General features: G+C 32.1%; 1 protein-coding gene across 1 annotated transcript in view; it reads right to left on the reverse strand.

The window, feature by feature from the left end:
• Positions 1 to 681: 681 nt before the first annotated feature.
• The window catches only part of LOC126882910 (uncharacterized), a 121235-nt gene continuing 107197 nt past the window's right edge, over positions 682 to 14719 (reverse strand). Inside the window, exon 6 of the transcript XR_007697426.1 lies at positions 682 to 8756. The gene's annotated coding sequence lies outside the window, so the exon portion shown is untranslated. The remainder of the gene's footprint in view (positions 8757 to 14719) is intronic.

Consider the following 14719-nt stretch of genomic DNA (forward strand, 5'->3'; position numbering starts at 1 on the left):
TGACCAAACCTGTATAATGTAACGCTACTGTTCTGTGCCAATGGCCAAGTTCTCAAGGCACTAAATTTAAATATTTTTCTTCTTCCTTCTTGTATGTAGGCTTTAAAGCCTGTTTCTTCTTCAATATTAGCTTCCTAAATTGTTTAAATTATCACACCATATTTTTCTTGGTCTGCCAATACTTCTTCGTCCATTTGGTGACTTATCTCGTGCTATTCCCACTATCATATCCTCTGCCATTCTACTAATGTGTTTCCGTTTTGTCACCTTGTTTCACTCCTGTTTCTGTTTTGTCACCCATCCATTTATGTCTTCTACATTGCATGCTCTTCTTATGTTTTTGCTTCTCCCGCTATCTAGCAGACTTTTACCTATTATTCGTCGAAGTATTTTCTCTGTTGTTTCTAGTAGTCGTCTCGTTTTAGATGTGTCAGGTTTTGTCTCCGCCGTGTATGTCAAAAACTAACTGCTGCTTAAACGTGGTCTAACTGCTGCTTTATAGATTCTTGCTTTTGTGTCTTGTCTTAGGCGTTTGTTCTTCCAGATTGTGTCATTAAGAGATCTTGCCGCTTTACTTGCTTTTAAGCTTTGTTGTCGTACTTCTTCTTCAACATCTCGTCTTCTCTCTTCTGTCTCGGCGATAAAATTAGTTTTAAGGTTTGAAATTAAAACACTCATAAATAGCGGCAACAATATTATTAATTATAATAATATGCAATACATTAATATCAATAAAGGACAACTTTACCTACACACAGACGCACTTGCACAGTTAATTTAAAGACAATACTTACGTACAGGGTTATTCACTATATTTTGACCCCCTTGTAAACTGCTTTATTTACAGAATTAGAAAAAAAATATAAAATACAAACCTACACGATTTTTATGTAGTTTTCGAAAATGATAGTAGAAATGGTAGTAGAAAAACAAAGAAGGTGCAAACAAAATTGCAGCAGATGTTAACTTTGTTCATTTAAATGGAACACCCTGTATATGGTTACACATTTGAATAGAACATTCTGTAACGAACATTTCCATATTGAGTTTGATGGGCCTATCTGAAGGAATAAGCGAGATACTAGATATTTAAATTAGCATTTAATACCATTTAAATTAACAAAGTTACCATCTGAGGCCATTTTGTTTGCACCTTCTTTGTTTTTCTACTATCAATTTCGAAAACTACATAAAAATTGTGTAACTTTTTTATTTTACATTTTTTTCCAATTCTGTAAATAAAGCAGTTTACAGGGGGGTCAAAATATAGTGAATAATCCTGTACATATAGTCTGCACTAGTGGCCATACAACAAATACAGTATGCAAATACGATTATAAAATATAAAAACATTTTTCTTCTTAACAGAACTTGGTAACATGAGTAGGATACTTATTTCTTCGTCGACCTCTAAACATAAATGTCTGTAAAAGTATTATAAATTTGCTATATGAAACTACAATCTACTAGTCGTGTAGATATATCTAGGTTATTGTCATTATAATCCAGTTGTATATTATGTAATAAAGTAATCGTAACATCAAAGACTTTATGCGTATATGTACAGGGTGTTTGGTAAAGAATGGGCCACAGCTTAACGTTAGATTCCTGAGCTTAAAATAGGTCGATTTAAGCTAACTTACCTTAGTACGAAAGTTGATAATATCCGAAATACAGGGTGTCAAAGTTAAACTTTTATTTTATTTATTCTTGAATATTTCCTGACAGGCATGGGATAACTACACGAAATTTGGTAAGCAGGGGTTTTTTGGGATGAGAAATCTAAACTCGCCAGCAAAAATTATGTATTACCCAGAGGGCGCCACATACGTCTTTCAGCGTTCATTTAATACGTTCAATTTTTTCTATCCCTCACTCTACATACTTTATGAATCAAAATTTTTCTTGTCTCAATATTTTTACATAAAAAAGGTATACTAGATTCATCTCGCTAAACTCAACAGTTTTCGAGATAAACGCATTTTAAACCTGCGATACAACATAATTTTTTGCATAATAACTTACTTAGATACTTACATAGACCCAAAAAATAAACTTGAAACCATAATAATTGTGCCAGTTCTCAAAGGACCAGGCAACACTCCTTATGGAAAAGTGGTCCCGGTCAAATTTGATGAAAGTTTGGTCAATGATACTTCTTGATGTGTAGATTAAAAAGTCCATGGCACCTGGGTCTGAATAACTACTATTCTCGAGTTACAGCCTTCTGAAGTTATTGGATTCGGGTGCTCGGTTTACGTTAAGTGCACTAATTTACGGTCAAGTGAACGAAAATATTTATTATTAGAAGAAGAGAAACTCATTTTTGACTGTTACTGTTACTGTAAACTGACTGTATACTGTTTGACTGTAAACTGTTACTCATACATACTTGCGTGTTGTATATGAATTCGTGGTCAAAAATAGTTGGATCGTATTTTAGTCTTCAAAAAATCTCCGAAAAGTCTTCAGAAAACTAAAGAAGTGCGGTATAAAAGGTCGATATAAGCATTATCATGTTTTCATGAATGCTTCTCAGTTATGGAATACCAGCAAAACTACAGTTCCGCCTTATCTTTAGAAAACTACTGAACAGTGGCGGATCTAGGGGGGATGGGGGTAATTCCACTCGTAATATGTTCCAGAATAATTAAAGAAAAAATTGTTGAAACATAAAAAATACATTAGTTGACATGAAACTTGTCCCGCATATCAGATATAAGACAGGTAGACATGGACTTGATTTCAATACAAAAAAAAACAAAGTAAAAGGTAGTTTGTAAATGCTAAATATTAATTACAATTGTCTATGGAAAAAACGGGTTTAAATCATCTTCGACTATTCGTATTTTAACATTTTGCTGATTTCGGTTAGATGCACCATACGTCGTGTTAACTAACGACCTATAAGGATACTTAACATTGGGTTGATGTCTTGCAAAGCCTAAAAACCATATAAGACACTGGTGATATGAGCACAAGTACCTACAGTTCTCGCACCAGATTGACAGGTACAGTAGTACCCGTTAATCGGTTCTTCTACAGGCTCATCTTCATCATTATCTTCATCAACCGTATAGGAAATGAATACTTGGTGTTTTGTAGCTTGCCGAAACCTAGAAAATGTTCGAACTCATGAATCCCGGTTTATCCATATTCTCATCAATTTGAAACTCTTCGTCGTTTTCTCTTATTATTTTATCTTGTATGTAAGATGGTGCCAGTTTAATTTGATATATCCCAATCGTAAGGTCTTTTAGGTAGTCTAAGTCGAAAACAGGTAAGTTAGCAAAACATGATTATGAAGCCTTCTCCATTGACCATTTCTTCTATATGATTATACCTAAGTATGAATATTATAGTTGTTATAAAAATAACCCTACAAAATTATTCTCCATAATATTTTGTATTAAAAAGCTCATCATCATTGGCTGTAGAACCCCTGGTGGACCTCGGTCTCTTCGAGAATCAGCTTCCATTCCATTCTATCCTCCGCCTTGGTTTTCCAATTTCGTACTCTTAACACCCGTAACTCATCTTCTCTGGTCCTTAAATCGTACTCTGGGCCATGGGCGCCCATGCCCATGGGCAGGGGGGCCGTGACCCCCCTGGCTTTTCGGGTGCTTTGAATTATATTGGTTATTCAAAGTATACAAAATATAATGTGCAACATCTTCACGTTTGCCACCCCCTAAAAATTTTTATATGGGCGCCCGTGCTCTGGGCTTACGTCTTTTCGTCAAGCTATCCACTCTTTGGTTATAAATGTGTTTTGATGGCTCCATCTCGTTCATTTTCGTTAAATAAAGTTATTTCATTAATTCTGGAACATGTTACCGGTGGAATTACCCCTATTCCTCCTAGATCCGCCACTGTTCAGTAGTTTTCTAAAGATAAAGCCGAACTGCAGTTTTGCTGGTATTTCATAACTGAGAAGCATTCATGAAATCATGATAATGCTTATATCGATCTAGCAGCACATTTTATACCGCACTTCTTTAGTTTTCTGAAGACTTTTCGGAGGTTTTCTGAAAACTAAAATACGATCCAACTATTTTTGACCACAAATCCATATACAACACGCAAGTATGTATGAAGAACATGAGTTTCTCTTCTTCTAATAATAAATATTTTCGTTCACTTGACCGTAAATTAGTGCACTTAACGTAAACCGAGCACCCGAAGCCAATAATTTCAGAAGGCTGTAACTCGAGAATAGTAGTTATTCAGACCCAGGTGCCATGGACTTTTTTAATCTACACATCAAGAAGTATCATTGACCAAACTTTCATCAAATTTGACCGGGACCACTTTTCCATAAGGAGTGTTGCCTGGTCCTTTATGTCATTGCATCGCAAATTCCATTTAAAGAAATTTGCGATACATTTTTTAATTTTTTTATGATTTTAAGTTATTTTTTGGGTGTTACTACAATGATAGTATGCAAAAAATTATGTTGCCTCGCAGATTTAAAATACGTTTATCTCGAAAATGGTTGAGTTTAGCGAGATGAATATAGTATACCTTTTTTTAAGTACAGATATTAAGAGAATAAAAGTTTTTATACAAAAAGTATGTAGAGTGGGTAATAAACAAAATTGAACCTATGTTCATGTTCTATGAATGAGCGCTGAAAGGCGTATGTGGCGCTCTATGCGTAATACATCAATTTTGGTGGCGAATTTAGATTTCCCGTCCCAAAAAACCCCCGCTTACCAAATTTCGTGTTATTATCCTATGCCTGTTAGGAAATATTTAAGAATAAATAAAATAAAAGTTTAATTTTGACACCCTGTATTTCGGTTATTATCAACTTTCGTACTAAGATAAGTTAGCTTAAATCGACCTATTTTAAGCTCAGGAATCTAACGTTAAGCTATGGCCCATTCTTTACCAAACACCCTGTATATTATAAATCAACTTATAGCAGACAGGATTATTTCGTGGTGTATCAGAAGATCCGGACTCGAATAGCACCGGATGGTAAGATGGCGAATAATATATCAAAAATCAACAAAGCCCAAAAAACTTGAATATTTAGAACAATGGAACAAAAAATATATAAAATGTAACAGCAACAATGTGGTCAGCATCAGTGGGTTATTTCATTACCGCTGTCAGATCATTCGTGCAGACAATTGGCATTATAAGGTCGAAGAAAAAATGTAATATGTTAATTAGAGAAAAAGTTCTCATATTACAACTAACTCGTCTCTCTAAGCCTTTTAGCTTATCATTAACAATTGTATTTATCTAATTGGCACTTATACATAATATAGGATTAGCAGACTTTTTTCTTTTAAATAATTAAAAGAGTTGGCCGACATGTTAGAAAATTACGCATTAACAAATTTCTACAGCTTTTGTGGAAAAAACTACAGCTCTAAAATATACGTAGACGTATTACCTTTTAAAAGGTTTGTTTTCTCTATACGCAAAATTATAAATTCGTTTAAATTTGGCTAATTTATTTATCGACTCTCGTAATTCATTATTGTTTTTTGACTTTGACATGATCATTCAAGTTAGCTTATAAAATTGTAGCCATATTTGGTTCCTTTGCTCTTAAACTTGTTGATGGCCGTTTGTTGACAAATACAGTCCGTACAATAGAGATACCGTTGCACGTCATCCGCATCATAGCACGTGACGTCACATGATACAAACACGAAATATTTAAGTAGCAGGTGTGTTCCTTTTTAGAATCGTTTAGTTGAGTACACTGGAATTACAGCAACTAGACATATTTTATTATACAGGGTGATTGATTAGTAGGGTAAAGCTCAATAGCTCCGCTATAGTAATAGATAGCAATAAAAGTTAATAACAAAAATTTTAGCCATCTTTGAGCTTCACATTACAAAATTAGTTAGAATGTTACAGGGTGTTCGATAACACAGTGGCAGACCAAACTTATGTTTTTTTAAATGAAACACCCTATATTTTATTTTAAATTCGAAATCCTGTTAACTTCTCCATCACAAAAATATAAAGGTTTGTTATGTTATACAGGGTATTTACAAAGTTATAACCAATTTTATATGTAAATCGTAACAAGTTCAACTCCCTGTATAAATAAAAATAAGCAAAACAACAATGGTTTATTAATGCCATATTTTTTAACGTATTTTCAAAATTTTCAAGAATGGTCGATATTGCTAATTTTCTTTATATCAAATGCAGGGTGAGTCAAAACGCAAGTACATTATTTTCTCAGTAATTTTAAATGGAACACCCTGTATTTTATATCACTATTGAAAAGTACAATTACCGTACTTTAATTTTTAGATCACATTCCCTATGTCTAAATTTATTAGTTTTCGAGATATTTTCATTTTTCAATGGACCAGTAGCGTGGCCACCCAAATCACCAGAATTTAATAAACTGGGCTGATTTTTTGGGGTTACGTTAATAATGAAGTTTATAAAATACCTCCAACAACAAGGGATGAGATGAAAAATAGAATACAAAGTGTATTTCGATGTGTTAATTTACAAATGCTCCGTAGAGTAAGTAGCTCATTCAATGATCGTTTTTAGGCGCACATAAATGTGTTAGGAGATAATTTTGAACACCTTATGTAATTAAATATTAAAAATATTTTATTAAAAGTAGCTTCTAATTTTTTCAAACATGTTTTTTTGAAAAATGTATTACTGATAAATTATTTTTCGTTCTTTATTTGTTGCATTGTTACATTTACATACAAAAGTAGTGTTTAATTGTCTTCACAAAATATTGTATTTTGTGTTTGTGTGTTTTTTTGTAAAATTTATTACTAATTTTCTTTGTTTATTTGTTGCATTTACATAAAAAGATAGTTTTTAATTGTTTCAAAAATGTTGCATGTAGTGGTGTGTTTTTGTTTGTAAAATGTATTACTAATAAATTATTTTTATTTCTTTATTTGCTACAGTGTTACATTGATTAACGGATTGATAATCGGTAATCTTCAATTGTCAATTCAGTCATGGCTTACTTAAAGTTTAGGTAAATTTAAACACCTACAATAATTTCCTCTGAAAAATGAAAATATCTCGAAAACTAATAAATTTGGGCATAGGGAATGTTATATAAAAATTAAAGTACATTAATGTTACTTTTCAATAATGATATAAAATACAGGGTGTTTCATTTAACATTACTGAGAAAATAATGTACTTGCGTTTTGACTCACCCTGTATTTGATATAAAGAAAATTAGCAATATCAATAATTCTTAAAAATTTTGACAATAAATAAAAAAATATGGCATCAATAAACCATTGCTGTTGTGCTTATTTTTATTTATACAGGGAGTTGAACTTGTTACGATTTTCATACAAAATTGGTTGTAACTTTGTAAATACCCTGTATAACATTACAAACCTTTATATTTTTGTGATGGAGAAGTTAACAGGATTTCGAATATAAAATAAAATATAGGGTGTTCCATTTAAAAAAACATAAGTTAGGTCTGCCACTGTGTTATCGAACACCCTGTAACATTCTAACTAATTTTGTAATGTGAAGCTCAAAGGTGGCTAAAATTTTTGTTATTAACTTTTATTGCTATCTATTACTATAGCGGAGCTATTGAGCTTTACCCTACTAATCAATCACTCTGTATACGCGTAAAAATAATATTGGAATATTTCTATTAATGTATGTAAATTTAAAGAAGCATACCCCAACTTGTTTCATTTAATTTGTTTAAGTGGAATATAAAGCGTTTTTATAAAGCACACTTGTTCGGATTACACTCTAACTGCGATCAAACAAATGTGACACTTTGGCATAAGTTGGTAACATTTATTTGACAGTTGCGGTATTGACACTTCAGATTTGTTTTTAAATTAAATTAACAACTTAGATACTGTCAAGTTGGCAAATATCAACCTAAGTAAAACTATGGTTACCACAATTACGTTACTAATGTTACTGGTAAATGTACTTATTTGAAAACTAATTAATTCAAAATTCATTCAAATTTTTCGCATATAACGAATAATTTAGTCGGACATTAAAAGTTGAAGGCACCACGGGTATTATAATAATAACGCTTTCGGTCAACGTATATCCCTCGGGCCGAAGGCCCTCGGTAAATACACCATTGACCTTAAGCGTTATTATCCTTATAATACCCTTGGTACCTTAATAACTATAACGTAAGATTATAACTTAATTCTTGTTTTCTATTTCTAATGTTTTTATTTATTTACATTGAATATTAATTTGTTTTTCAATTCAAGAATTTTTTGTAATTGGGCAACAATGTCAACTTAGATCTCTGACGTAGATAATGACGTGCAATGGTATCTACAGGGTGTCCCCGAAAATAGTGCGTTCCTTAAATGTATAGGTAGAAGGCACCATGTAAAGCAAATAAGTCTTATAACATTTTTTTCTAAATGCAACCGTTTGGCTAAAAAACCAAAATACATTTTGGTATGCAAATTGAAATCTGACAACTATGTATACAAAAATCTAAACATAGACAATCACAGTTCAAAAATAGTTGCAGCATTTTAGCCATAAGTATTTACATTAAACCCTGTCTTCATCCTAAACAAACAAACAAATTCTTGTTTTGTTGGATTTTCAAACATGGGGTGGTACAATTATTTTGCAGGTGTACCTGTCTGACCTACATTTTTGTGGTGTCAATAAACTAAATCACAAACAGTTCTTGTACAGTGATGCCAAATTAGTTAATTTTATGAAAATAAAAGTTCGCTTATATGGCGAACAATGTAATTTTATTTGGAAACGGTAAACTTTAGAAAAAAATGTTATAGGACTTTTTTGTTGTACATTGTGTATTATATCCATACCTTAAAGGAACGCACTATTTTCGGGGACACCCTGTATATTGTACGGACTTATATGTACCTATCGAGTTTGTGCTGTCAAATAAGATTCATTATTTTTGACTAAGGGGACTTTTACTTTCTAAATTAAAGAAATAAAATAATGTTTAAATATTATTTTTAAAGAAAAACTATTATAGATATGTATGGTTATATTTTTTTGTAGATTGTTAAAAAGGTTTCGAGGAATTAAATTTTTTTGTACTTTTTGTTGTTTTTCTCCACTGCAGAGGGCCTCTTCTAAAAATGTTAGATAAAAGAGGGTAAAGCACACATCCCTGTCGCGCACTCCTTCTTATATGTATGGGTTTGGATATAGAATTTCTATTTTTAATTATGCCGTTTGATACCAGTACAACTTTTCAATGCATGTTATGTCTTTTTGGTATATACCAAGTTTCTTGAGGATCTGCATTAACTTGTGGTGTTGGAAACGATCAAACGCTTTTTCGTAATCTAAAAAGCATAGGGGCACGTCCTTCCTCTGATCGTAACACTTTTGGACCAGCACCTGTGTTGCTACTATTGCTTCTTTTGTTCCTAAACCCGAATTAAGAATCTATATTTATATCGTTCGATTCAATGTTCGCATTATTCCACTCCTCTCTCGAATGGAATCGAAGCAGACAAAGATCATCCGAAGGGGCTTAACAGGCTTCCAGAATGATAGGTCGTTGAACGAGAGACAGATATTCGTTAGGCAGAAAGCTAACAGGACCTAAACCTTCGAGGTATCAGGTTTGTCTTAGCGTGTAGTGATTAGTGAATCACACACACAAAAAGCGCAAGCACTTTCTTAAAACAAGTATACCAGTTTCCTTCCTTGACAACTATGACTCAAACAATGTTGCATGCCAAACAAACACAGTAGTGTTTAGAGGATAAATAATTTCAAATTTTATTTCCTGACTTATTAGACTTTTGATTCATAGATGGTGCTAGTAGCATATTTGGTAATTATTTTGATTATTTCATTCATAGGAGATTCTGACCAATAGAAAGCTACAGAAATGCAAATGAAGGTGATAATTTTTGATAATATCCCGTCGTTAAGTATATTACGTCAGATGCCCTTCGTTGCTACGAAAAAATACATTCAGTGACATTAATGACAATTAATGTTTTAAAAATTATAAAAGTGATGACTTTCAATCGTCAAATATTTATAAAAACTGTGTGTTTAATGGTACTTACATAAATAAATTACAATAAAATTTTGGTTTTGAACAGTTTTATTCATGAAATAATCGCAACAAATTGCACTCGACCTCTGAAATTAATATAGAATTTCAGAGCTCTTGTGCAATTACTACTGATTATTTCATTCATAGGAGATTCTGACCAATAGAAAGCTACAGAAATCTAAATTAAACTGATAACTTTTTTGATAATTGCCCGTCGTCAAGCATATTACGTCAGATGCCCTTCGTTGATACGAAAAAATACATTCAGTGACATTAATGACAAATGTTTTAAAAATAGGGAACTTGCATAAATTTTTAAATTCGAAAAAAATGTTATAAATCACAACAGAACATAATTTAAAACATGTATCAAAGATAAAAAAGTTTTGTTTGTCTTTCGTTTGGCCCCTAAAGACGATTAAAAATTCAAATTCAAACAGGTGGCTCAAAACGCGTCGTGACGTCACTGGGTTGTACATTTACATTCTTCCAATAAAGTAAACAGAATTTTAAATTAGACGTTATAAACGTCAGTAGAAAATACATTTATGTGACGTTACAAGTGTTTTTGATCGTTTGAACTATTCATAGAAAATTTTTACTTTTACAAAATGGTTTTATTTTCAATAGTAAACCTTCGTTAATTTCCTTCAAAAACAGTATAAAACTCCAATTTTAACAAACTGGTATATATTATTACAATGACATACGATAAATGTCATTAGAATATAAATATTTTTGACTTATTCCACGACGATGAGCTGGTCAAACACCCAAGTAGGTGGAGGCCAATAAAGTAAAGAAGGAGAAGAAGAATATACCTAAATATAAGGTTGTGTCTAGGTATACGTTAACGTGTACGCAAATAAAAAAGTTAGAGTGTCAGTGATTTCTTATTTTTTATTTGTTTAGTGTTTGTTTTTAAATTAACTATGGAGTGTGGACAATTATTTAGTTCTTTTAACGAGTTTAAGAACATTTTAAAACAGTACGAAAAAGATAAGAGACTATAAATTAATATATATTTTTTTAGTTATAAATGAAATAGTATTACCGTCCAAGATTAAAATAAAAGGAAGACCTAAAGCTTTCACAATAATAATTAACTTGTTCTGAAGCTATTATCCTTGTGGAATTTTTGTAATCAACTATTCTAAATGAGAACTAAGCCACAATTTAACTAAAAAATTGATTTTATTAACGTTTCGACGTCTAAACCGGATGTCGTTGTCAAAATACAAAATATTATTAAATTAAACAAAAATGTTGTTGCTTAGTAAAAAATTTTTTCTAATAATTTATTTAATCTGACTAATTTTTGTATTTTGACAATGACATCCGATTTGGACGTACGTTATTAAAATAATTTTTTTAGTTAAATTGTGGCTTATTTTGCATTTAGAATAGTTGATTATAATAATTCACTTACATATAAAAATTATTTTAACAATATTTTGTACCTACATGTCGTGTCAACTAAATACATATAATTATTTTGCTAACCTAAATATATATATATATATATATATATATATATATATATATATATATATATATATATATATATATATATACATTGATTTATTAAAATTAAGTTTGAAACATCTGAATAGTTCTGCTTCCCTTCCCTTAACAAATATTTTTCTATCAAACAAACACTAAACATCAAAATAGCATGTACTAAAATGTATAGTTACTGCGCAAGCTAAATAATGACGTCACTGGCTTGATGAAGTTTAATTCGCGTCTACGTAACTTTTTTATTTGCGTACACGTTAGCGTGTACCTAGACACAGCGAAATATAACCATAATCAAAACTAATGCAAAACTATGTGACGTCACGGGCCGTTTGAACTATTTTATACCGCAGAAGACTTTAAATATGTATTTCCAAGTTATTACGAGTTTTTGAAGAGTGAAATTTTGGAAATCTCATTTTTAAACAAAACTGAACATTATTATCTAATAAAAAAAAATGTGCAAGTTCCCTATTATAAAAGTGATGACTTTCAACCGTCAAATTAATATTTATAACAACTGTGTGTTTAATTGTACTAATTTGTACTTACATAAATAAATTACAATAAAATTTTGGTTTTGAACAGTTTTATTCATGAAATAATCGCAACAAATTGCACTCGATCTCTAAAATTAATATATAGAATTTTAGAGCTGTTGTGCCATTACTACTGATAATTACCCGGAAAGGATGAAAGGGTTTGATTTCAGTTCAGTGCCTCTACCCAGGTGCTCCGATGAGGAAACGATTATTCCGAAATACGTATAAGCACATAGTAGAGGCTCTGTACTGTAATCAAATCTGAACCATCTTTTCTTTTCTTTTAGTTTATACTTTATTCACCTTTAGTGGATATTAAAATAAAAAGTTCGCTAAAATTATTATCACGGTGAATGACAGGACGTGAAATGCAATTTAGATTTTCCTTGTCGAGTATTTCGCCACTCTGTTATGCTTTATTTTTCCAACTTAAAAAACTCAGAGGACAAATAATTTCTAATTTTATTTCCTGACTTATTAGACTTTTGATTCATAGATGGTGCTAGTAGCATCTTTGGTAATTATTTTGATAATTACCCGGGAAGGATGACAGGATTTGATTTCAGTTCAGTGCCTCTACCCAGGTGCTCCGATGAGGAAACGGTTATTCGGAAATACGTATAAGCACATAGTAGAGGCTCTGTGCTGTAATCAAATCTGAACCATCTTTTCTTTTCTTTTAGTTTATACTTTATTCACTTTTGGTGGATATTAAAATAAAAAGTTCGCTAAAATTATTATCACGGTGAATGACAGGACGTGAAATGCAATTTAGATTTCCCTTGTCGAGTATTTCGCCACTCTGTTATGTTTTATTTTTCCAACTCAAGAAGCTAAGAGGATAAATAAGTTCGAATTTTATTTCCTGACTTATTAGACTTTTGAAAGACAGTAGTGTTTATTAAATCCCAAAACAAGTTATTTTTATATCTTTGCAAATAACTTGGTAATCCGCGTCTGGTATTGATTGCATTATCTCCTAGTAGGCGGCAAATACGTCATTCATATGATGATACATTTAGGCCCCTCTCAAAAACTGTTTTGTTTTCACCAATTTTGAAAAAATGTGAAAACGTTGAATTATCCACGTCCGTCCGTCTGTCTGTCCGTAAACTCAACTCCTCCATCATTATACCAGGTAGAATGACAAATGAAGTGTCAAACGAAAGCATATAATCCAAGGATGGTACTAAAGGTGAGAAATTTGACCTACGCTGCCTGTCCGTCTATCCGTCCGACCGCGAATATAACTCCTCCGTCACTATACCAGATAGAATGACAAATGAGGTGTCAAATGAAAGCTTATAATCCAAGGATGATACTAAAGGTGAGAAATTTGACCTAGACTGTCTGTCCGTCCGACCGCGAATATACTTCCTCCGTCACTATACCAGGTATACAAATGAGGTGTCGAATAAAAGCTTATAATCCAAGGATGATAGTAAAGGTGAGAAATTTGATCTAGGACTTCCGGTTTTAGAAATGCGACCGGAAGTACTGTTTTAAAGTCACCGGAATAGTACAAGTGTAAACTGGTACTAAAGTCACCGCCAAGACGAGAACAAATATAGTCCGTCCGCTATAACTTTTCCCATGCGGTACGATTCATTTTCAATCAAATTAAGTCAAAACATAAATTGAAACGAACGTCGATGTGTATATACATTTTGTATACTGTATACTATATACTACACACATCGGCGTACGTTTCACTTTGTGTTTTGACTTAATTTGATTGAAAATGAATCGTACCGCATGGGAAAAGTTATAGCGGACGGACTATATATACTTCCGGTTTCATGACTGTCTGTCCGTCCGTCCGCGAATACAACTCCTCCGTTATTCATACAGAAAGAATGACCAATGAGGTGTCGAATGAAAGCTTATAACCCAAGGATGGCATTAAAGATGAGAAATTTTTAGATTTTAGATTTAGGTTTTAGATTTGCAACCGTAAGCACTGTTTTAAAGTCACCGGACTAGTATAAGCCATATAACATACGACGTGCCTTAGCAAGATGAGAACAAATGTAAAATTTTGGTTGTTATATAATTTCCGGTTAAAAGGTTCTAACCGGAAGTGCCATATTATAGTCGCATGTAACGCATCAATCGAATCGTATTGAAAAGTCGAGTTTGAATCTTTAGTTTCGGTTTCGAAGTCATTTCTGTATAAATAATAATTATAACCCAAAGTTTATTAAAGTTGACTAAAAATTAGTAAAAGCGTATATCAATCGACGCAAAGTTACACGAAGAGTTTTATCGATTTCCAGTTCTACTTTCGATTACTTTGGGTGAAAACCTAGGACTTACGAAGTCCAATTACTTGTTTGAATTTCAAGACGTACCGTAAAATGGAGTGAATAGGAACAGTGGGGTGAATACGAACAAAACTTCACTAAATAATTACAATAATCTTCCTAAACATATATATTACTTTCGTTGGGCTATTTAATGTTTTTCCAGTTGGCTAACCTGATATGGCTTTAAGAAATTTAGGTTTGTGTTGTTTGCGTCACTGGTTCCTATGTTCTCGGCATGGAAACAAAGTCCTTAATTTTTAGGATATTTCTCATCCTTAAAAACTTTCTCAGTAAGTACAAAATGTCTCTCAAAATAGATT

Source organism: Diabrotica virgifera, chromosome 4 (assembly GCF_917563875.1).
Source record: "Diabrotica virgifera virgifera chromosome 4, PGI_DIABVI_V3a".
NCBI classification, from domain to species: domain Eukaryota; kingdom Metazoa; phylum Arthropoda; class Insecta; order Coleoptera; family Chrysomelidae; genus Diabrotica; species Diabrotica virgifera.